Source organism: Xenopus tropicalis, chromosome 7, assembly GCF_000004195.4.
Source record: "Xenopus tropicalis strain Nigerian chromosome 7, UCB_Xtro_10.0, whole genome shotgun sequence".
NCBI lineage: Eukaryota > Metazoa > Chordata > Amphibia > Anura > Pipidae > Xenopus > Xenopus tropicalis.
In genome coordinates, this window is record NC_030683.2 from 29,616,256 (window position 1) to 29,638,904 (window position 22,649).

General features: G+C 41.4%; 1 protein-coding gene across 2 annotated transcripts in view; it reads left to right on the forward strand.

Annotated features, from left to right (window-relative positions):
• Nucleotides 1–8,364, forward strand: part of sema4g (semaphorin 4G) — a 145,441-nt gene extending 137,077 nt beyond the window's left edge. For both annotated transcript variants that reach the window (XM_031906658.1, XM_002938721.5), the window contains exon 16: nt 3,183–8,364. The gene's annotated coding sequence lies outside the window, so the exon portion shown is untranslated. The remainder of the gene's footprint in view (nt 1–3,182) is intronic.
• Nucleotides 8,365–22,649: the final 14,285 nt, after the last annotated feature.

Here is a 22,649-nt window from a genome sequence, read left to right on the forward strand (position 1 = left end):
CTGTTGCCATATTAACTCCTATATGTAATAACAGGCACTAAGTTTGCCAATGAGCAGTAACCCATAGCAACCAATAAAATGCTGACTGGTTGTTATGGGTTATTGGACCTGGCAAACTTAACATCTTTTATTACATGGCCCCATTAGTCTGCTAACCCTGTCTAACATTTGCTACCAGATGTTTTTAGATTACAGTGTTATAGTATTATAGGCATAGAATATGCACATGATGATGGTCTTGTGCTAAATCAATAGTTTATAGGAGGTATCCTCAAGGCAGTTTTATTTCACCTCTGTCAGTATGTGATGCATATAATTTATTAACTGAGTTAAACATAGTGGCAGGCTCGTGCAAGTCATTTCAGGCTTCCCAGAGCTTCACAGATGATCCTGGTAATCAGTGCTGGAGCTAGGGATAGACAGGGCTGGAGCTAGGGATAGACAGGGCTGGAGCTAGGGATAGACAGGGCTGGAGCTAGGGATAGACAGGGCTGGAGCTAGGGATAGACAGGGCTGGAGCTAGGGATAGACAGGGCTGGAGCTAGGGATAGACAGGGCTGGAGCTAGGGATAGACAGGGCTGGAGCTAGGGATAGACAGGACAGACACATGCCAGAGGGTAGGCGTATGTGTGGGCTTGTGGGTGCAGGGCTATTGCCTTGGGCTTCAATACAGGTATGGGACCTGTTGTACAGAATTCTATCTTCTTATTACAGAGAAAAAGGAAATCATTTTTTAAAATGTGAATTATTTGATTAAAAAAGAGTGTTTAGAAGATGGTCTTCCTGTAATTCAAATCTTTCTGGATAGCGGGTCTCATACCTGTACTACTTGGCCCGGCTCTACTGGCTATAAACAGTGTGTTGCATTGACTTCAATGAGCTGTAGACACATATCATTCCATTATTTTGGGACCACAAACTTTTTTGCATAATAATAGAAAATATCACTGTAAGCAACTTTCAGTTATGCATTCATCATAGAGTTTCAGTGGATTTTAAGTTATTTTGTTAATAAAAACTGAAATAAAGTAACCTTTTGCCATTACATATGTGAATATTTCATATTTTAGACTTTTTTTTTTTTTTTTAATAATTTTTAACTTATGCTTTATAAATAGTAAAATATGTTCTACTCTCTGTGCCCAATCTACATAGTAAGTCCAAGCTACTACAGGGTCGGACTGGGGGGTGCAGAGGCCTTAGGGGCCCCCCCACCTCCCACCAGGACCCTGAGCTACTATATGATTCTACAAAGCATGGGCACTTTCCTGGCAAAGATTATATTATTTCCATTGAAATCCAAGATAAACCTAGTTCAGGTTTCCTCCCTTCAGCTTCGCTATATTTAGTTTTATCTAGATAAAAGCTGTGCCGCAGCCAGTCTTCTGCCAAGAACAGAGAAACTTCTGCTGTGAAATGTAAATTGTGAGAGAAGATTTCCAGCTTGGATGTGTTACAAATAAGTAAACCCCTCTGGGGGGAAATATTGTGAATTAGAGGAGTCATTTTGTGCATCTTTTTTATCATAATGCATTATTCATTAGCAAACCATTGTTTGTTATACGGACATCCATCCTGCATCTGTAAATAATCATTGTTGCCTCAATTCCTCAACCTCAGACAGGGCGCTGGGAGGGGGTTGTGGTTAGGGAAGCTGCTTTGTTAAAGGGGCAGTATTCCCCCTGTTGGTTCAACATGAGTGCAGTGAGTAGGGCTTGTGCTGAGATTACTCTTTGCCTATAGTTTTTAGGAATCCAGGATTTGGCCTTTTTCAGCAGGATTCACATTCTACCAAATCCAAGTGCCTAGCCGAACTGAATTCAAATCCTTTAACACAGATGTTGAATTTTTTTTTTCTGTGCACACAGTTTTCTTTAACCCCTGCAAATTAGGATTCGGCAGAATCCCAAAATAGTGCAATAGTCTTGAATAAAGCAAGAATAGTCATAACGTATGTATCTACACTGACGTCCTTTTCTGAATATACTGGCATAATAGCGTCCAGTGCAAAATGTTAGCGCCTCTCCTTGAAAATGAGGCAGATAGGGGCAATCAGGAGAATTAGTCGCTTTGCTTTAGTCGACTAATCTCCCCGCAACGCCATCCCACTGGCTGGAATGTAAATCGGCGGTGGGATGGCATACGTGTCGCTGCGATATCCCGAAGTCGGCCAAAGTTGTCTTGAGAGGAAACTCCGGGCAACTTTGGGACATCGCAGCGTCAAAGATTTGTTGTGGGGCGACTAATCTCCCCATGTGCCACTGCCCTAAGGGTGAAGACACACAGAGCTACTAGTAGCAGCTACTTGTCGTGGCTACTAAAAAAGACAATGCTGATAATTGTCTCTACATGTGTTTTAGTAGAGGCAATTCTCAGTATTGTCTATGGCAGGATATTTTCTGGTGTTTTAGTAACCATGAAAAAGTAGCTGCTACTAAGTAGCTCAGTGTGTGTTTACCCTTATGTCACAGCTTTGAGTAAGGTGCAAAGTATTTGCTTTGTTTAAGAGAACATGTTGCTTTGGGTAAAACAAGTTGGATCTTTGTGGGTTTTTCTACTACCAAATAATACACAAATTAAAAAAAGCACTAATGTTGAATTATTTATTATTATAATAAAAATAAAAAGCGTGAATGAATAGAAAATGCGGAACCAATCTGAATAAGAAAAAGAAAATCTCGAAATTCTTTTTATTTGTAAGAATCTTTGTGTACTTACAAAGGAAAAATATCACAAAAAACCTCAAATAAAGATACAGTTACAATTTGCCTAGAACACCTCCCGTCGATGTGTACATGACCTCACCAGCTTTTAGGTGGTGGTTTTGTATTAGTGTGTTATTTGGTTTTTACACTTAGTAAAATACATGATATTTAGTACTAAAAAACATTGATTCATGAAAGTGAACAAAATACAAATGTTAGTAAATAGGCCCCATAGTGTAGGTAATGTATCTTGCTGCATGGCTCAAATAACATGATACCCAAGTCTAAATGAATAGGAGAGCAGCAGCTTCTCGTGCAGATGATTATTTCTAGGTATTTGCTGCACAGAGCACTAAAGGAATGATCTTGAAAAATCGATAATTTAGGCACAGCCATAGCGTTTAGCTTGAATGTTACATTTACAGAATTCTCTGTCCACTTACAGTGCAATTGACTAACTTACCCCTTTTCTGCAGGACACAGGAAATGTATTCAGCGAGAGAACAAAAAAAATGAGATGAATGAGAGAAAAAGATGGAGAAGGAAATCGGAGTTATGTTTTTGGAAAATTCCCTAACTTTTTGGATGTGAGGAGGATGCACAGCACTGGAGCTGCTGGTTAGAAGCAAATTGATCAATTTATGGCACTAACTGCCGTGTTCCATCTCTGCAGACATAGGCCAGGAGAACATAACCATGGCAAAGAAAACAAAGGGATATTTCTGCTTTCATAAAGTACGTGGATGGGGCTACATGTCTGCTCTGCCTTTATTCACAGAGAAACACAGACAACCCTGAACCTCTTCAGTGCTGGATTTTTAGAAGTGATGGGAACATTTTCCGCTAAAGAAATATAATGTCGACCATGATGATTGAGAACCTCTTGAGTGCTGAATTTGTAGAAGAGATGGAAACATCTTCCACTAAAAGTGATTAAATGTCAGACGTGAAGGTGGAAAGAACGTTACCGATGCTTCCCAGCCATGTTACTAGGATTTACCATCACATTACAAGACATGGTCATATGAACTTCAGGGAGATATTCTGTTATGAACCACCTGCAGATTGTTCTTGCTCCAGTTTAATTCTCCATCTTATTTCTCTGGGTACCAAGCTGGAGGTGATACTGTCATATGATCCCAAATGGGATATATATTTTAATATTATGTTTTGTGCTCTCCGGTTGACTTTGGGCCAGTGTTTGCATGGCTGGATTCAGGGACAGGCCAACGTGGCTATTAGAAAGGGCTAATGTGATGCGTTTGTTGAGACTTCTGTAAAATAACTGAGCATCTTTTGTCAATAATAAGCACTGTAATAGTACAAACAACTGCATAACGTTCAGAGTCAGTGACTGCAGTGAGACCATTAATAGTGGCAGATATGACCTATGCTAAGAGGAATACATGTTTTTTGCCCCGTTCTTATTTCTCTTCTCCATTCTATTGCTTTATGTGCCCATTTGCTAACCTTGCATGTTCCCTCACTTCCTATTCTCCCCCTTTCTTTTCTTCACCTTTTCCATGGTCATTGAAAAAAGACCCCCTTAATTTGGTCTCTGATATTGTTACAGCGGCCATGGGAGTCTCGCAATGATCTTTCTATCTGATTGACAAACACATGAGCGTAAGCCACAGCCCTCATTGTAAGCTCTGCTTTTTTACTGAGAGATCTCTGCCTTTCTGGGGGTGGGGGAAAACGGATGATTTTGGAGCTTGATCATCTTGGCTTTGAAACATATCATTATTGATCATCACTATCATCATCATCATCATCAATACTGTGTGTGTGCAACAGCTCAGATACAATAATTATAGTCTTACTGCCCGCCACCCTTTTAGTGTCTTTGTCATGTGGGGCATAAAGAGTCAGGGCTATTGCCTATTGTATTAAAAAAAAATCTTTGTTTTTTATTTCTCGAGCTAAACAGGCCAGACAGGGAACTTGAAGCTACTTTATGTTTGGTCCTTGCAAGATAAATAGATTCCCAGTGCACAGATCATTTCCCTGCGTAATGCAGTTCTACTTATCTGTACACTGGGAACCTAATTATTCATCTTGCAAGGACCAAATGTGGAGATTAATAAATTAAACAAAACATAGAGTCTTCATGATTAAAACAATTATCCAAAAATGTATGTTCTGCACAAACTCTGTTCATTGCACTCATGTAGAACAAGGGAGTATATATAAGACCCTGGCCATGCAGGCGCAATTAACCTGTTTTGAACTATATAAATGTTGTTTATGCCAGATATTTACAGTGCACATATTTTATATTTTGTTGATGTTTAGGGCCCCATTCTGTGTTTAATGTATGAGTCAACTATAGGATTTTACTGCTGGTTGAGCGCACATTTTAGTCATTTTGGTGCTTAATTGCTTTACCACACACATTGCAACAATATGATCTGCTGGCAGGTCCTGCAACTGTTTTCTGTGTCACAGAACTTTCTTCAACTTTAATTTCCACCGTGGTACATGTGCCAAAACAGATGTATTTACTGTGCTGCATTTACACATTCATTACCTCTGAACTGCAGTATTGATTCCTTCGGGCCACCCAGCCGGGCACAGTGTCGGCATATCCTTGCATGAGAGAGCAGAACCAAAACTGAAGTTGGTCAGTATGGTGTGAAGAATTCTAGCCTTTTTTTATTATTATTATTATATTGCTTAGCAAGTAGGGCATGAGCATGAATTCCCTTTCAAGTTGTCAGATCTTAGTGATACCTAGTCAGTTCTTCCTACAGCTTTAGCTAACCTGGTGTAATGTTAACAAATGTAAAAGGTAGGGAACAAATTCCTGCCAAAACAACAAACTGAGGAAACCCTAAAAAATTAGATGTACAAACCAGCAGGCCCCTGTCTGGTATACAATTAACTACTCAAGAGGTTTCAGTGGCATCTAAGGCCTGTGGTTGAGACCTAAGGCTGACTCCACACTAAGCGTATGGTGTATATTTTCGGCAAGCCGAAAATCGCTTGCCAAAAATAACGCCATATGCGTCTACCTGTGCCTGCACCTGAATGAATGGAATACGCTTGGATGCAGGCACATGTAGCTGAAATCCGCTGAAGATGTGAGGTCTCGTGTTTTTTAGCGGATATCAGCTACATGTGCCTGCACCCGAGCGTACTTTATTTATTCGGGTGCAGGCACAAGGTAGAATAAACCTACAGTAGCCTGTGTGGCATCAGACTAAAGTTTACATATGATGAAAATGTTCAAACTCATTTTCTACAAATTCATTCTGACCATGTTGCCATGCATTAGGGTATCTACTTTATATCTCTATTCAAAAGTATTCAAAGTCATAGATTACTGTATTTGCTGATTTAATTCAGCTTATATTTACCATATCTAATATTCTGTGGGTCAAAAGTAACGTGCACTTCATTTTTAGTGGAATTGCCTTTAATTTGGCTCGAGTCAAACACTTTGGGTCGCCCTCCGCAAGCTTCTCACAATATGTCTGGGCTTTGTGATGACTTGGATTCTTTCACTATTATCTTTCAGCCATTTTCTTCCAACTTTGGAGTTCTGCTTTGGATACCGGGCTGATGCTTCCTCCCTTATGATGCCATCTGGTTTCTGAACCAGTCCATTATCCAGCAACTCCCATTCATAGAATGATCCTTTACCCCCATGCTTCCCAGCTGGGATGGTGTTCTTGCCTTTGTTCCTCAATATATAGTGATGATCATCATGGCCAACAGTTTTATTTTTGTTTCAACCGACCAGAGATCCCTCCTCCAATAGTCAGAGTCTAAGTCCTGAGTATCATCTGTAATCTTTAGTGTGGCATTTATGTGCCGAGTAGGAGTAGGAATTTATTCCTTACATGTCAGTATTTCAGGTCATGGAAATAAAGGACTCTCTCAATGGTGGATGCTGATACACTGTACTTTGCCTCCATCTTCGGCACCAGGTCCTTTGTTGTTGCCCTAACAAAGTCCATTTATCCCTGGATGATTTGCATATAATTGTTTGTACAGATTCTCACGATACCTTCAGCTTTTCTGAAGGAGGAACTGGACCATTCTGTCTCTGGGGTTGAGATCTATAACACAGCCACAGGTACACTCAATTTAACTAATAATAAAGACATTTGGGCAGTCAGAAGATTTTACAAGTCATTATATCACATTCTGGACTGTTAAAAGAGTCAATCAACCTAACTGATTGGACAGGCTTGATTTACTCGTCAGATCAGGGACCACATTGAGTCTATTGATGGAGTCCTCTGTCCAATGGCCCAGATACCTGCTCGTTTGGATACCTCACCAAATTAGTGGACCTCACCAAATTAGTGGATCTTGATGTGTATGGCCAGCTTTACTTATGTAACATTTTGACTTACAAGAAATCAGATATGGTAAATTTCAATTGCAATTCCCAAGACTTGAAAGAGACTTAAGGTGGCCACACACGTGGCGATTTGACGATGTTTCGTGCGACCATCGGTCGCACGAAACGTCAGATCCGCCACACACCGTTCAGGGCTGAAACAGCAGGTAAGGAGGTAGAAACAATAGGATTTCTACCTCCTTCTGCTGATTCAGAATCACAGTCTGGACCTGGTGGGTTACTGAATGATAAGCAATTTCAGCATATGTGTGTGAAACACATCATCATCTTGAAGATTTGGGGGGCCTGTGAATTTCTAATTACACCACCAGGGGCTGCAGCATATTTCTCAAGAAATATCAGCAGGGAGAAGGGTCATGGGAAATGCCTGTAAAAGTATTAAAAAAAACAAAACAAAACAATACGTACTGTATACATAGTGGCAGTTTGGCTATTTATTATATGTGGCTTCAGTAGATACAAGCTCTCCTTACAATATAGAATATACAGATATACAGTGCTTAATCTATAACCAGATGTAAATAGTATATATTTGGGTTTTCAAATTCAGCTGTGGTGATCTACTTCTCCCAGCATTCCCCGGCTGCTGCTCATTGGCTGAGGATGCTGGGAGATGTGCACGAAACTCTGTAAGCACCAAATTTCACATCTCTATATTAATGGTTTTTGTACAATATTGTGCACTAAGATTCATTTTGTGTAACAAAAATTAATGTAATGTGGGATGTACAGTTTAATTGCAAAATATTTCTATTTTTATGTGACAAAACAAACCTGAGTCCTTTTTTGTGTGCTGGATATTTAAAATCAACTGGTGGGAACTGTGGTACTTGGATGCTTCATACAGTCGCCTGATAAGGAGTCTGTAGAAATGGCTAAAAAACTCAGCCACAAGAGGGCGAACGTGAGCCTGCAGCTGAGACTAATGATGGCTGCTCCCACTGATGTGAATAAGCACAGGTAGAATGTAAATGAAGGCTTACCCTACCAAACAACCCACACCTGTATGTTTAACATTTATATGTTAATAACTTGAAAATAATATATATATATACAGGTCAGAAGACCTGAGAGGGTCCCCCTTTCTATATGAGGAATTCAACATTCCCAGCTTCTTCTCTTTCCCACCATCAAGGCAAGAGATGGTGATTATTGTAGTTCAGCAGATTGTGCCCAAGGTTCCACATAACAAAGTGAGTGTTACAGAGAAGCTCCCGATGCTACACACATTATATAAAGCATAGTGACCCCTTTAATGTGGCCCCTGTGACCTGGGTGTCTGTTTTGACGTTGATGCATTTTACATGGTTATTTTCTAGGATGAGAAAGCTACAGGGAAGTCTGCTTTGATGCTGGAGAAATAAACAAGCTTGGTTTAATTATTACATATATCCTAAAAAATAGGGCCTATGCTTGATATTCAGATACAGAAACTGTAAATATATTCAGAAACTTTTTCTATTGTCCAGAACCTTCTAAAAATCTAAAATGCCTAACAGGAAAGTAAAAAAAAGCATTAACCTAAGGTGCCCTCTAAAGAAAAACTATACCCCCCCCCCCCGAACAATGCTCATATGTAAAAACCCTGCTTCATCTAAATAAACCATTTTCAGAAAAATATACTTTATTAGTAGTATGTGCTTTTGGGTAATGCTAAATAGAGAATTGCCATTTTAAGAATTAAGGGCTATCTCCTGGGACCACAGGATTCACAGTGCACACAAACAAGCCAAGGCACACATACATGCTAGGCCCTATCAGCCAATTAATGAACAGAGTTCTGCCTTTTGCTTCCACACTACTTCCTGTTACAGTTGGAGCTGCATTACTTCCTGTCAGGTAATCTCTGAGCACACAGAGAAAAGATGTAAAACGGCAATATTTACTCATATATAGATTATTAGTACATAGAGACCCACATACTATTCATTCCTATGAGATTTTTTGAAGCGTATTTATCAATGGGTCTTATCAATGAGTGTATTTATCAGTGAGAGAACTCACCATTTAATAAATACCCTACAAATCCCATAGGAATTAATAGAACGTTTTTATGTATTATGTTTTTATGTATTAAGCTCTAAACTCATTTGTATGGGGTGCTTGAAGGCTTGCACTCTATATACAGTACCTGCCTTTGCCAGTTATTAAGGACCAACAAAATGATGTGCACTATTCCAGTACAGTAGCTGCCAAATTTTGGTCAAATGTGCCATTGAGGAATCCTGCTGGTAGCATTTACCCTGAGGCCCTTATTGGTCTGAAGTGAAATAATTTCTCTAAAGGTGGCCACACACGTGGCGATTATCGATCTTTCATGCGACCATCGTTCCAATCCGCCACTAACGTTCAGGGCTGAAACGTCAGATAAGGAGGTAGAAACAATAGGATTTCTACCTCCTTCTGCCGATTCAGCCCTGACGGCAGATATTGCTCAGGCGCCTTCTATGGCGCCCGATCAAAATCTTTTAACCTGGCCGATTGGCGAGTCGACCGATATCAGCAGCCTCCTGCGATATCAGTCGACTCACCGACTTGCCATACACGCACCGAATTTCGTACGAAACGAGGTTTCCTACTATATTATCGGTCCGTGTATGGCCAGCTTAAGGGCTGCACTGTACCTCTGGGGAGTTGTGCCGCTCCAGACATGTCTAGGCTTCCGTAATACCCAGAATAACACAAATCTGCCAGTGGGTGTATTTTACATGTAGAATGGATTACAGTCACCAAGTGATTCTATATCTCAGTGCAAATACTGAAATAAAGAACGACGGCCCAATTACATGTCGGTGTTTGCCGGGCAGCACGCGGCTCCATTGTATCGGTGTAACACTCCCTCATTGTCCAATTATTTCACTGCCTGTGATTAATTGGAATGTTTGTGTGCTTGTAACAATAGCGCATCTGCACAAACAAAGAATGTTCCCATTGCCTTGATTTCATGCATTAAAGAAAGGGGGAATGTTGTCTAATTACCCAGTAGATAAGTCAGCAATTATCCTGCAAAACAGAATTAGATTAACAAAGATGTTAATTTGGGAGTTCAGAAAATGCACATTTAATGGCACTTGTAATAATAACTCATTTGATATGCACATAAAAATGCTTGATTAAAAAATCAAATGCTTGGTAGGTTTGGAAATATGTTGCCAGGGTATATAATAATCTGTGCATCTCTTAAATTATGAGTGGGAGCAGCCATATTACTTGGCTCTGCTGATATATACCCCACAGACAGGGATAAGCACTACTGGGAGTATCTTGGGGGCTGCTTTATGATTATTATGTACATATCACATAACCCTATGAATGATTTAAAGATCAGCCATGATGTAAGCAATAAACCATTAACATGAAGATTTCTTGGAAATATGACTTTATGCAGGAAAGATCCACCAACAAACTGGACTTGTAAAGACCTCAGTTATGACATAGTCAGGAACATCATACTTTGCCTCTAATGCTCCTTATAATCCTTTTTGTTACTATACATGAACATTATCCAAAGATTTCAAACCTGCCTGACCCACTACACAGCTCATATGCATGGAAACGCTGGCCATACACAGAAATATCTGCTTATTTGGCAAGGCCCCCAACTGAGCAAGTCTTTCCCCGATATGGCCACCATGAGGTGGGTGATATCAGATCACATTGCTGGGATAGAGGCCATGGGGACGGGACCACATCAATGTTCCAATGAGCTCCTCGTCCCGACGGGATTTTTAAAACTGGCACTTTTCATTCAGATATCAGTTGGGTAGGCTGGGGGCCCCATACACGGACCAATAAACCGCTGACTCATTGACAGCATTTATCAACTTGTCTATGGCCAGCTTAGGCTAATGCCACATGTAAAATGTCTTGTGTTTTTCAGCGGATATCGGCCACATATTCAATGCTTTGGGTGCTTTCTTTTGACTCTTTATTTCAAAAGGGGTCACTGACCCCGGAGCCAGAACACTATTACTCTGTGAGGCTCCAATTCTGTTGTTATTGTTACTTTCTATTAGTTCTTTTTCTATTAAGGACCTCTTGTGGTTCATATACCAGTCTGTCATTCTAAACTGGGGAGTTGCTAAACAAAAAATGAAATAATTAAAACACTACAAATAATACAAAATGAAAACCAATTGCACATTGTCTCAGAATATTATACTCATACTAAAAGTTAACTCACAGGTTTCTCATAAATCAGCTGCTTTGGTCTGTGGCCAAATAACATTGAGCACACATGTCAGATCATGAGTTTGGCCACATGCAATTGGCTAGGTTTACTCTAATTTTACCCACAAGCTGATTGGTCTACAAATGCAGTCTGGGAAGGCCAGTGATCCCTCACCTCTGTACATAAGGGCGCTGGCCTCACATGATATTTTGGTCGTTTGGTCAGCTGATCTGAGTCTCGCACGTATGGGTTTATAGTCACACAAAAGAGTTAAAAAAATAAGCTTATAGCAGAGCTATGAAATATTCCCATGTCATTATGGGGTGCTGTATGTGTGCAATGAGCCATTAATGTGTATGGAACTCCAATTCTGATTGAATTGTTACTGTCATTTCAATTTCTTTTTATAATGCCAACATATTACACTACACTTTACTGAGAGGACAAATCCATATTGAGAGATACAAGAGATCCTCTGCACTCACCCATTATCAATTTATATATATTGGACATTAAAGGGGTTGTTCACCTTTAAATTAACTTTTAGTATGATGTAGAAGAGGGTGATATTCTGAGACAGTTTGCAATTGATCTTCATTTCTGATTATTTGTGTTTTTTGAATTATTTAGCTTTTTATTCAGCAGCTCTCCAATTTGGGATTTCAGTAGTTATTTGGTTGCTAGGGTACAGATTACCCTAGCAACCAGGCAGTGGTCTGAATAAGAGACAGGAATATGAATAGAAGAGGGCCGGACTAAAAAAGATTAAAAAAAGCAATAACAACTAGTCTTTGCTAGGGTTGGCACCTTTTTTTTGCTAGTACTACCAGCTAGTACTACCAGCCCCAGGTTGGGGCGAGCAGTAATGATACTATGGGGGTGGGAAAATAGGCGAGTTAGGCAGGGGAATGGGGCAGGGAATGTGCAGATAGGGTGGGGGAATGGGCAGGGCAAGGGCTGGCCACTATATAAAAGGGGATGATCTGCCATAGAAAGAGTCAGGGAAGGGAGGGATTATAGGAGGGGTTGCAGCCCTTACAAATTTACCAGCATTTATATTGCCAGCAAATTTGTAATACCAGCACTGGCTCTAGCTGGTGATTAGCTGACTTGGCCTATCAAATACTGGCTGGGAGACAACCCTAGTCTTTGCCCTTATACACTAGCTCTGTACTGCCAGACACTGGGATATTACAGAAACCAAGAGAATATGCAAGTGGAGCAGGGTATTGGTACAGCAGGTAACCCAGTGAGTTGGCATTGCACTGTTGGTTATAAATCAACATAGAAGAAGTAATGATCTTTTCAAGATACCCATTGGAACTAGATTTTTTATCATATCAAGGGTTAAATAAAAAATATGCCATGGTCTCATGTTGATGCCTTTTGTATTTCATGTACAGTAGCAGCTACAAATAGAACCAACTGCAAGCCTCCACCTGTAAGAGCAGTGCGGGAAGTGCCAATTGTTGCTGGAAAGAGAATAAGGAGCTTGTCAGAATCCGAGCTCCCATTAATCATCCCATGTTTTTCTCTGCTATAACAAGACTGCAATGCAAGGTGAGGGAGCTTCATATTTCTGCAAACGGCTTATCTTGGTGGCGGCCTGTCTATCCATTGTACAGAAGCTTCTGGGCACAGATCCAATATCCCTGGCAGAACCTAATGTTACACCTACACAGCTGCACTGACTGTCAGCTACCCCATACAGGAACAAGAAAGGACCTTGTGGCTAAATGCCGCTTTGGGCAAGCTGTTGGCTGATTTCGCTTATTCCAGACACATTTTGGAACATTGAACATTTAAAAAAGGTTTTTGAACTGTCAAATATAAATAAGTTGCTAGAGACCAACTGCAATTCCACAAAACAATTTCCAACTGTTTATCATAGAATTGTCTACAGGGGTTTCTTCCTAAAACTGTGTTTCTTATGTCACAGCCCTTCTATATCTTCTTATACAACGGCAATGGCATCTGGAAAACCCATTATCCAGAAAGTTCCAAAATGCCATTTTCTATTTAATAATAAAACAGTGCTTGTACTTCATGGTAACTAACCTGTATGAATCCATATTGATGGCAAAACAATCCTTTGAGTTCTTCATTTTGCAGAAAGATCCCTTATTCAGAAAACCCCAAGCCCAGGCATTCTGAATAATAAATCAGCTTATCTCCTACCTAGGCTTTTGCTAATCCCTTACAAATTGCTCGTTGTCCTCTTGTTTTGCTGTTCATCTACTGATAGGCTGATCCTCCTGTAACCCAATGATCTCTGCACCCATAATTTTTATATAGAACTTTAAAGGGAATATTCGGTTATTTATGTTCTGTAGTTATGTAGTATTACCAGGGTGGACATGAGTGACTTGTTCTGTTGACTTTTATGTCTTATAATATATACAGATTTTTAATAAGGTACTATCCTGTGTATGAATTCTGGTTGGAAGGAACACTTTTTTGAAGCCTTATTCAGCCTCACTTATGCTTCACGTTTCCCTGGCTGAACGGGTAATGGCCTTTTGAATGGCTGTGCATGTTGGTTACCCTAAAAGGAAGTCACGGAAAATCCTGTTTTTGAATAATTGCTGGAGTGGCTAACTAATGTTCATTACTAGATATATACAGATATCCACACATCTTGTACTGAGCATCGCTAGGCTGGATAGAAAAACATGCTGCTTCAATACATTCCCCTTGGGACGTATCATTGGATGGCGTCTGCAGTGTCGGACTGGCCCACCAGGATACCAGGAAAACTCCCGGTGGGCCCAAGGGTCAGTGGGCCCTTCTGCTCACCCAACCCTCTACCATGGCCATTACCAGTTCTTTATGAGAAGAAATGGAAGAAAGGATAGATAATAGTATGTAAAAAGAAGTCATTAGGAAATTAAATAAAGTAAGTGAATAGGGAAGGAAAGTTGATCTGGAGAGTGGGCGTAAGGTCTAAGGTTTTCTGGTGGGTCCTTGGCTCCCCAGTCCGACACTGCACACCATTGGTTGAATTAGCACATGTTTGTACATGTGAGCAGTAACGCCACGGCAAGGCTTCAACCCTGTTACCGGCATTCACTCACCTTTCCCTCCGGGTGTAACGCCTCAGAGGAGAGCCAATGTGAATAATTTGCCATTGGCTCCCCTCAACAGAAAACATGTCAAACGTGACAAACAACGACAACTCAAGAGGCATCAACTGCACGTGTCTATGAGTCCCACCCTTTGCTCATTTAACTTTAACCTTAACTGATTCAACTAAATTTGCAGGCTAAGGTAAAAAAAACCCTGTCTGAAGCGGCTGGTAATTTGCCTCGGACAGGGAAAAAAACCCTTGGCCTGGAAAAACTACAGAATTACAGAAATATAAACATAACTAACAGGGTATGGGTTCTATAGACATGATGTGCAGGAAGGCAAAGCAGGCTGGGATCTTAGTATCTGCTCGCCTTCTTGTTACACCCTTAGCTCACATTCTCTCACACATTCTCTCTTAGAAATAAATACTTACCTGGAACTTACCTCTCTTGATGTGCCAGATGAGAGACTGCCTCTCATAATTCCAGGCCTGATGTTACCCGGCAGTCTCATACTCTGGGAGATGGAATCCCAGGTGAAGGTGGAGCTCATGGTTGAGACAGGAATCGCAGGAGATGACCTGGCCTTTGTGCAGCAGGTGATGATGCCGAAGCCCACAGATTTGCCAACTTCCCGCCGGTGTTATGTACCTGTGCTACATGTAATTGCATGGTGTTATCACTGGCTGGCTTACATGCATGCCTACATACTTGCTCCAGCCAGGTGGAACTTTGAAATGAGAAGCCGGGAACGATGTTACTCTCCCCTGATGTTGCTTCATCCTCCTGGGGTTCAAGGAATGACAGCTTCTCAGTACATGGCTGGAACAGATCGGGTGATGGCTGCATTAAAAGGAAAAAATAATTTTTCAATCAACATGATGAAAAATATGTATTATGAACAAGAGAATAGTCATTGCATTTGCTTTTGGAAGTCTGTATGAAGGTTCTGATTCTGTAAAAATAACAGTTTGTGCTTCAGTTTGCCATGTGTTTCACATCACTATATTATAAACATTACAATGGCAATATACAACCTTTATAGTTGAAAGTACTTTATTGATTGCCTTTGTAGAGACATCTTCCATAGTTTTTAATGCTACAATGCCCCTAGTGGGCATAAATGCTAAGAGCTTTTTCTTTTGTATGGAAAACTCCATTCTCATTTTGTGACATTGTGGGGCTGATTTTTTACAGATTAAACTGAGGAATCCAGAAGGTTCTGTGATTTAATCATCTCATTACCTGCCCCCCCCCCATAGAGCATCCCTTCTGCCTTATGTGTATAGGTCAGGGGTGGGCAAACTACGGCCCCCGGGCCACATCCGGCCCCTTTGCCTTTTTAATCCGGCCCGCCGACGACGCCAAGTCTCATCACGCGAGACTTGGTGTCATTGGCGTGCCGGAATTAAAGAGACGAAGGGGGCCCGCCCTGGCCCGGGGGTGAGTAAATGTGGCCCGTGAGCCAAAAAGTTTGCCCACCCCTGGTATAGGTTTTCCATGGGCTGCCATGGCTGTGTGAGTGTGGGGACTTGTGATTTTAATACTTAAATATAAGTTCCTCAAACTAAACCCACTGCTTCTGATTCACCTATTTCACTAGTCAGTGCTATTCACCCAGGGTATAATCATTTGTGATTTGTATTCCCCAATCATGTACTTACTGTTTTCGGCTGGTAGGGGGGTTGTAACTCTCCCTCTTCCAGTGCCACCCAATCGATGCCTTTGTAGAATGGGTGGCTCCTGATGTCTCCCCGAACACCAAGGCGCTGCTTCCGATCCTTTTGTAGTAGCTAAAGGATCAAAGGACAATAATTTGAATCCCAGTAACTGAGCAGAAATGGCACATAAATATATTTGTAAATGTAGCAATGCTTCTATCCCACGGTTGTACCCACCTTGCCCAGAAGATGTGTTAAATCTTCATCCAGCCAATCAGGTATATCTGGCTCATGGAATTTGATGGAATCCTTAAGCTGGTCGGGGTCAATGTTGTAAAAGGGCGACTGTCCGGTGGCGATTTCACAGATGGTGACACCAAATGACCACCAGTCTACTGCTGCGTTATAGGCTTTTCCATGTAGAATCTTAAAAAGAAAAAAAAATCACTTACCAAGTTGCAAAATGGCACCTTTGAGGTATGTCTACTGGGATAATATAGGCAACAGAGTTTAATGGATTCAGCTGATCACAGAGTGTATGGAGTGCAGTGTATCTAATTGCTAACTCTTTTTGCCAGACTGGTGCTCCTATTACTAAAAAAATTGCATTGGTCTGGGGACCTTTGGTATTAGTGTCCCACAGCCAACTTCTTAGTACTTCCCGAGCCTCCCTTGCATATGAAAATGTAACTATCGTATGTATGCACAAATCTAGGAGTCTGAAGAAACCACAAGGGATCCTTGGGAAATGTAGGTAACATGGCGGCCTTGTGCTTATAAAGAATGATCCCTGCAATGTTTTACAATCAGAAGCACTGGTGTGGGGAAAAAAGTTCCTAACCTTCCCCCCCCCCACCGTGTACTACTCTTTCCTTATTAGTCCAATAGTGGGACTTCTATGACTTACACTGGAATCTTTATTCTGCTCTTTTGTCCTCCTGTACTTCTTGCTTTTATTGTTAATAAACGGAAATTGCATGTCTCACCTCTGGGGCCATATATCCCAGGGTTCCGGCCCAGCCAGTGGTGGCGTCGTCCTCAAAGATGCTCTGCTTTGCCACGCCGAAATCTACAATTTTAACATGTCCTTGATGGTCCAATAGGACATTCATGGGTTTAATGTCTCTGTAATATAGAGATTAAAGGAGTTACAGAAAAGTAGGGCTGCTGATTTGCAGAGCAACCTGTGTGAGGCCTCTGCTGTAGAATGTTACAGGAATAAATCTATACTGACCGATGGATGATCCCAAGGCCATGGAGGTATTGCAGGCCGCAGATCATCTCCGCAGAATGGAACCTTTTAGACAGGGAAATAATGGTTAACGCCATGAAGATTCTCCTGTAATACGTTAGCTTTCTTTTGAGAAAATTAGATAAAAATTGACCAAAATTGAATATGATGCTCCCTAGTGCCAAAATGTACATATTGTATTATTCCTCCCTCTTATAGGTGCAATTGATATAAAGCTATGTATTAGTGATATTGTACTAGCACCATGTAATACTTACCGTACTCTGTCCATGGGTAGCATCCTGTGCCACTTCAGCTGATCCTCAAGGCTGCCCCCACTCAGGAACTCCATCACATAGAAGGCGTGCCGCTGGTTACACAGACAAATGGAAAGAGTCAAAGGGGGGAAGAAATGGCAGAACACTTACACAACATAGGGTAGTACCCACTCCTGTACATGCTGCACAAAAAGATTAAAATGATACAATAGGAATATATGGAATCAGCTAGATAATATTGCGGGCAGTTGATGGGTTCCCTGCATGTTGTTATTAATCTCTGCAGGCAGAATGCAGTACTGGATATATAAATCCTGCATGAACATGTATGGGCAGTACAAGGCAAGCAGGCCGTATATAATGTGTATAATGGCATTAGGAAGGGTTTTGGGATTGTGCTGTATAATCTGTTTGGTTTTTATGTGGAGTCAAGTAATTTGTAATAGCTATAATTAGTAATGGGCCAATCTGTCCTGTTTCACTTCTGAAGCTACCACCTGGAGAATTTGCTCATTATTACCTATAAGATATATATATAATATGTGGGACATTATGTAAGGGGATCAGATGTATGACTAAAGCTATCATGTAGGGGACACAGGGGAACAGTATTACAAACTAAATGGCAATATGGAGCCAATGTCTTACCTGGGTTTGAAAAGCGGCATAGCCTTGGCAAAGGAACGGGATGTGCCTGACGATGTTCAGCACCTGAGACTCGGTGAGAAGGCTGTTGTAATTGGTGGCCTCTTTTTTAGGGATGGATTTGACAGCCACATATGCCTTCTTGTCTCCTAATGATGCCAACATAACCTTAAAAAAGGAAGAAAAGAGTTATTATTACTGTGTATTTAAGCCCTGAGGTGGAAATATTATTCAGATTTGGATTTTTCTTATCACATCATTTAAAATAGTCCCAGAGCACCCATTCCTTTTACTTTCTACCACATTTAGGATTTAAACCCTACAAAAAAGATCTGAGCCTAATGGGAACCAATCACTCACTTTGCCGAATCCTCCTGATCCCAGCAGGGAGTAGAAGTTGTAGCTGGAGATACTGAGCGGGTTTGGCCTTGAAGGTTCAGCTTGTGCGCTCACGGGTTCGGCTCCTCCTAGAAAACAAGAGATTTTATTTCCTGCTCATAGAACAATAATAAGTTATATATACTGCTCCCATAGGTAATAATTCAATAACTAATAGTTAATTTTGCTGTTCCCTTATACTGCACCTAAAGGACTTTTCCCTAACAGCACAGGAAAACCTTGGCAAATTGTGGCCCAGGGGCAAAAAGAATCTACTTCTGGTAACATTAAGAGCCAAAATTCTACATTTTTAAAATTATGTCTCAAATTCTGGTATCCAAAATTCATGGAGTTCTTTGTATTGTTGCTATGGCCAAGGCACATGTCACATGGGCATATAAGGCACCTAGGCCACAGGTACAGCCAAACTGATAGCAGAACAATTATAGAATTTCAGGGAAAACAGTATTGGGAATGGATTTAAAGTTGATGGGTCACTGTAACATTATATTGTGGCCCCATTGTACTAATATATATTGGGTAGCTCAGTGTTTTGCTACTGGCTTTAATGTAAAATGATATGCCAGGCCCACTGTGCAGATATATGCTGGGAGGGTCTGCACCATTAGATGCTGTACTAGTATTTACCATGCTGAGAACACATGTTAGATAGAACTGTTGGGCCTACCAATTGTCATACACACAGTTACACATCCAGCCTATGTTAGAAAATGAAAGCAATGATTTGATTGGTTGATATGGGTCTCTCCACTGGTGCAGTTTAGCATTTAAGTTTGAAATCAGCCCAATAGGGTTAGGTAGTAAAGTTGCAAGGTTGGCACAGATCTAGTTACTTATAACAACCTTTTATTATGTATAAGGAATAGGTGCTAAATTGCACCAGTGCAGTTACCCATAGAAACCAATTAGATATTTCAAGTTGGGCTATATTGTTCAAAGCTATTTGATGATTAGTTGCCCTTGTGCAATTTATTATAATTGTTATATTCTACAATAAATGGGTGTATACATTAAACATACCAGAATATATACAACAACAACAACCAAAAACAATACAAGAGGTAAAGAGGGCCCTGTCCCAAAGAGCTTACAATTTAAAAATGCAATTTACTTTAGTACTAATGTTAATATCAGGGTCATAAACAGCAATTGCCCCAATAAATTAGTGGCAGTTGGCAATCATGTGGGCTGCTCTTTTGTTAGCAATTTTTGAGTGATTTCTTACCTTCATCAGTCTCCTTCCTTCTTCGTTTCTCCTCGCTGCAGCATTCATCTGACAGTTGTTCCTCTAAACTCCTCTCTCTCTTCTTCTTCATCTGTTCTTCTCCATCTTCTTCATCTTCTTTTCTTCTTTTCCTCTTTTTTGAGGGTCCGGGGCCTGAATCACTGGAATCCGAATAAATCCTTTTCTTTTTCGACTTGTCCTCTTCTTGATGTTTACCTTCTGTTTTCTTCTCGTTTGATGGCTGGGGGTCCAACTCTCCAGAATCAGAATTGATGCCCTTGTTCCTCAACTTGTCCTCTTCATCTTCTTCTCTCCTTTTCTTCTCTCTTGATGGCTGGGTGTCCGAATCAGTGCGCGCTCTCTTCATCTTCTTGGGTGGAAATCTCTCCTGCTTCTTCTCACTCTTGAATCTTCACACCAACTGTCACTTTCCAACGGTTGAGGTCTCTTTCCCTGTGACATCATCACTGGGCACAGGCTGGAAGATACCATTGTAGCACAGAGCCGGGTACATATCCCAACCTGGGCACAGGCTGTTAGATACCATTGCAGCACAGAGCCGGGTACATATCCCAACCTGGGCACAGGCTGTTAGATACCATTGTAGCCCAGAGCCAGGTACATATCCCAACCTGGGCACAGGCTGTTAGATACCATTGTAGCCAAGAGCCGGGTACATATCCCAACCTGGGCACAGGCTGTTAGATACCATTGTAGCACAGAGCCGGGTACATATCCCAACCTGGGCACAGGCTGTTAGATACCATTGCAGCACAGAGCCGGGTACATATCCCAACCCGGGCACAGGCTGTTAGATACCATTGCAGCACAGAGCCGGGTACATATCCCAACCTGGGCACAGGCTGTTAGATACCATTGTAGCACAGAGCCAGGTACATATCCCAACCTGGGCACAGGCTGTTAGATACCATTGTAGCACAGAGCCAGGTACATATCCCAAACTGGACACAGGCTGCTAGATACCATTGTAGCACAGAGCCAGGTACATATCCCAAACTGGGCACAGGCTGTTAGATACCATTGTTGCAGCACGAAATATGAGGATGAATCTCCATTAAAATAATAGATACTATAATTATTTACAGAGGACCCTTACGAGTACAAAGTGCATCTAGCAACCCCCATACATTCCCTATGCTGTTAGTTTATCAGTTTCCTTATTCTTAATGTATATATGTATCAATCCTTTTTTTCAGATCCAAATCAGATTCTGGGCTGTTTAATATATACATTTCCATTTACATTGCTTTATGTGTGCATAGAAGACCATTTACTGTCATTTGTTTGTGTGGGAGCTGCCATGAGCCCAACATGCAGGTTCTCCCTTCCCTACAGTGTAAGGTTTATATACAGTAAATAAGAGACCCAACGCATTATACTCTAACACCACTGGTATAAAATAGATCTATGTTAGTATGTGATATTTACTCACCCTGAGGTGCAGGGTAAGGAAATGAAAGCGCATGTATTAGAGAAATTATTATCATTTTCATTAGGAACTGTTATGTGATGCATTATATTGTAATATAAATACATTTAGCAGGACACACAGTGCAGGAGAGCTTATACATACTGAAAAGCGTAACAAAAGCATTAGCAGCACATACCCTATCATGGGGAACAGTAAATGGCACAAACCTGATGCCAATCTAACATTTCAATATGTGCCACTAAATAATAAGTTATTGTTTTATGTAGTAAAAAGGAGCAAAAAGGTAGTTTAGCCTCTTATTGTCCTGAAGCCTTATTGGTGCCTGATCTAGCTGGTGCAGGAGTGCACATTTAATCGGTGGGCCTTTAGTGATTGAGAAAACAAAAGAGAATAATGTCCGGCAATTGTCTTTGCCTGGGGTACATGCGGATGTGAAACATTATTGTGAATTAGAAGGTCACTATATATCCCCTGTATGAAACAAATTATGTAGCACACTTCTCCTCTCACCAAAAAGTTAGTGTGAGGACACGAGTATAATTTAATTATTATTATTGCTGATATTTGGAGGCTATTCCCTTGCACAATCCCTCACAGTGGTGAAACTAGAATTAGGGGACTTCCCTGCAGACAAACATGGGGGCCCTCCTCCTTAGAGGGCTAATGACTGGCAGATGCATACTTCCCAATACTTACAAAATAGAAAAAAGATATAGGAATCCGCCACACTGCACAAATTTTTTTTCCAACACTGACTTTGTGGCTATGCCCCCAATTCATGCCCATTTTACAAAAACACAATGGTTTCATGTTTGGAATGGCAGCAGCAGATGCATACAGTGCATCAAATGACAGGCCCTGTGGTCCCCACCATTTCATGGGTTATTGTGTCCCTAAGCATTCTGTGAACTGTGGATGCCTGGAACAGTGCGGCGTTACCATTTACTTGCAGGCTTGTTGCAGGCCTCCAGGTTACGCTTAGTAATGCCTAGTCTCTCCATTACAGGCTTGATCAGACCACCTAAAGCATTGTACCCAGGCAAGTAGGATCTGCAAGAGAGGATGGGGCAGTCAGTAGGGTCTAAAACAGGTTTGGATTAGAGTTCTCCCCCCTGTGCATGTCTGTGACCAATGCTGTATTTGCTTTGAGAAGTTCAGATGAAAGGGGGTATAGGGCCCATCGGGGCTACAGACCCAGGTGCCCCACACCCCCCAAGGTACCCCCACCGGACGCATCCCCGCCATGCATCCCTAACCCTCCTGCAGGGGCCCCCGCCATGCACCCCTAACCCTCCCGCAGGGGCATCCGCCCAGGCCCGGATTTGTGGCAAGGCCACAAAGGCCCGGGCCTAGGGCGGCACAATTTTATGGGCAGCATGCCTCCCCGCCGCAGCGAAATTTTAACATTTTGCGGCCATACGGAGCAATGGGGACTTCTCC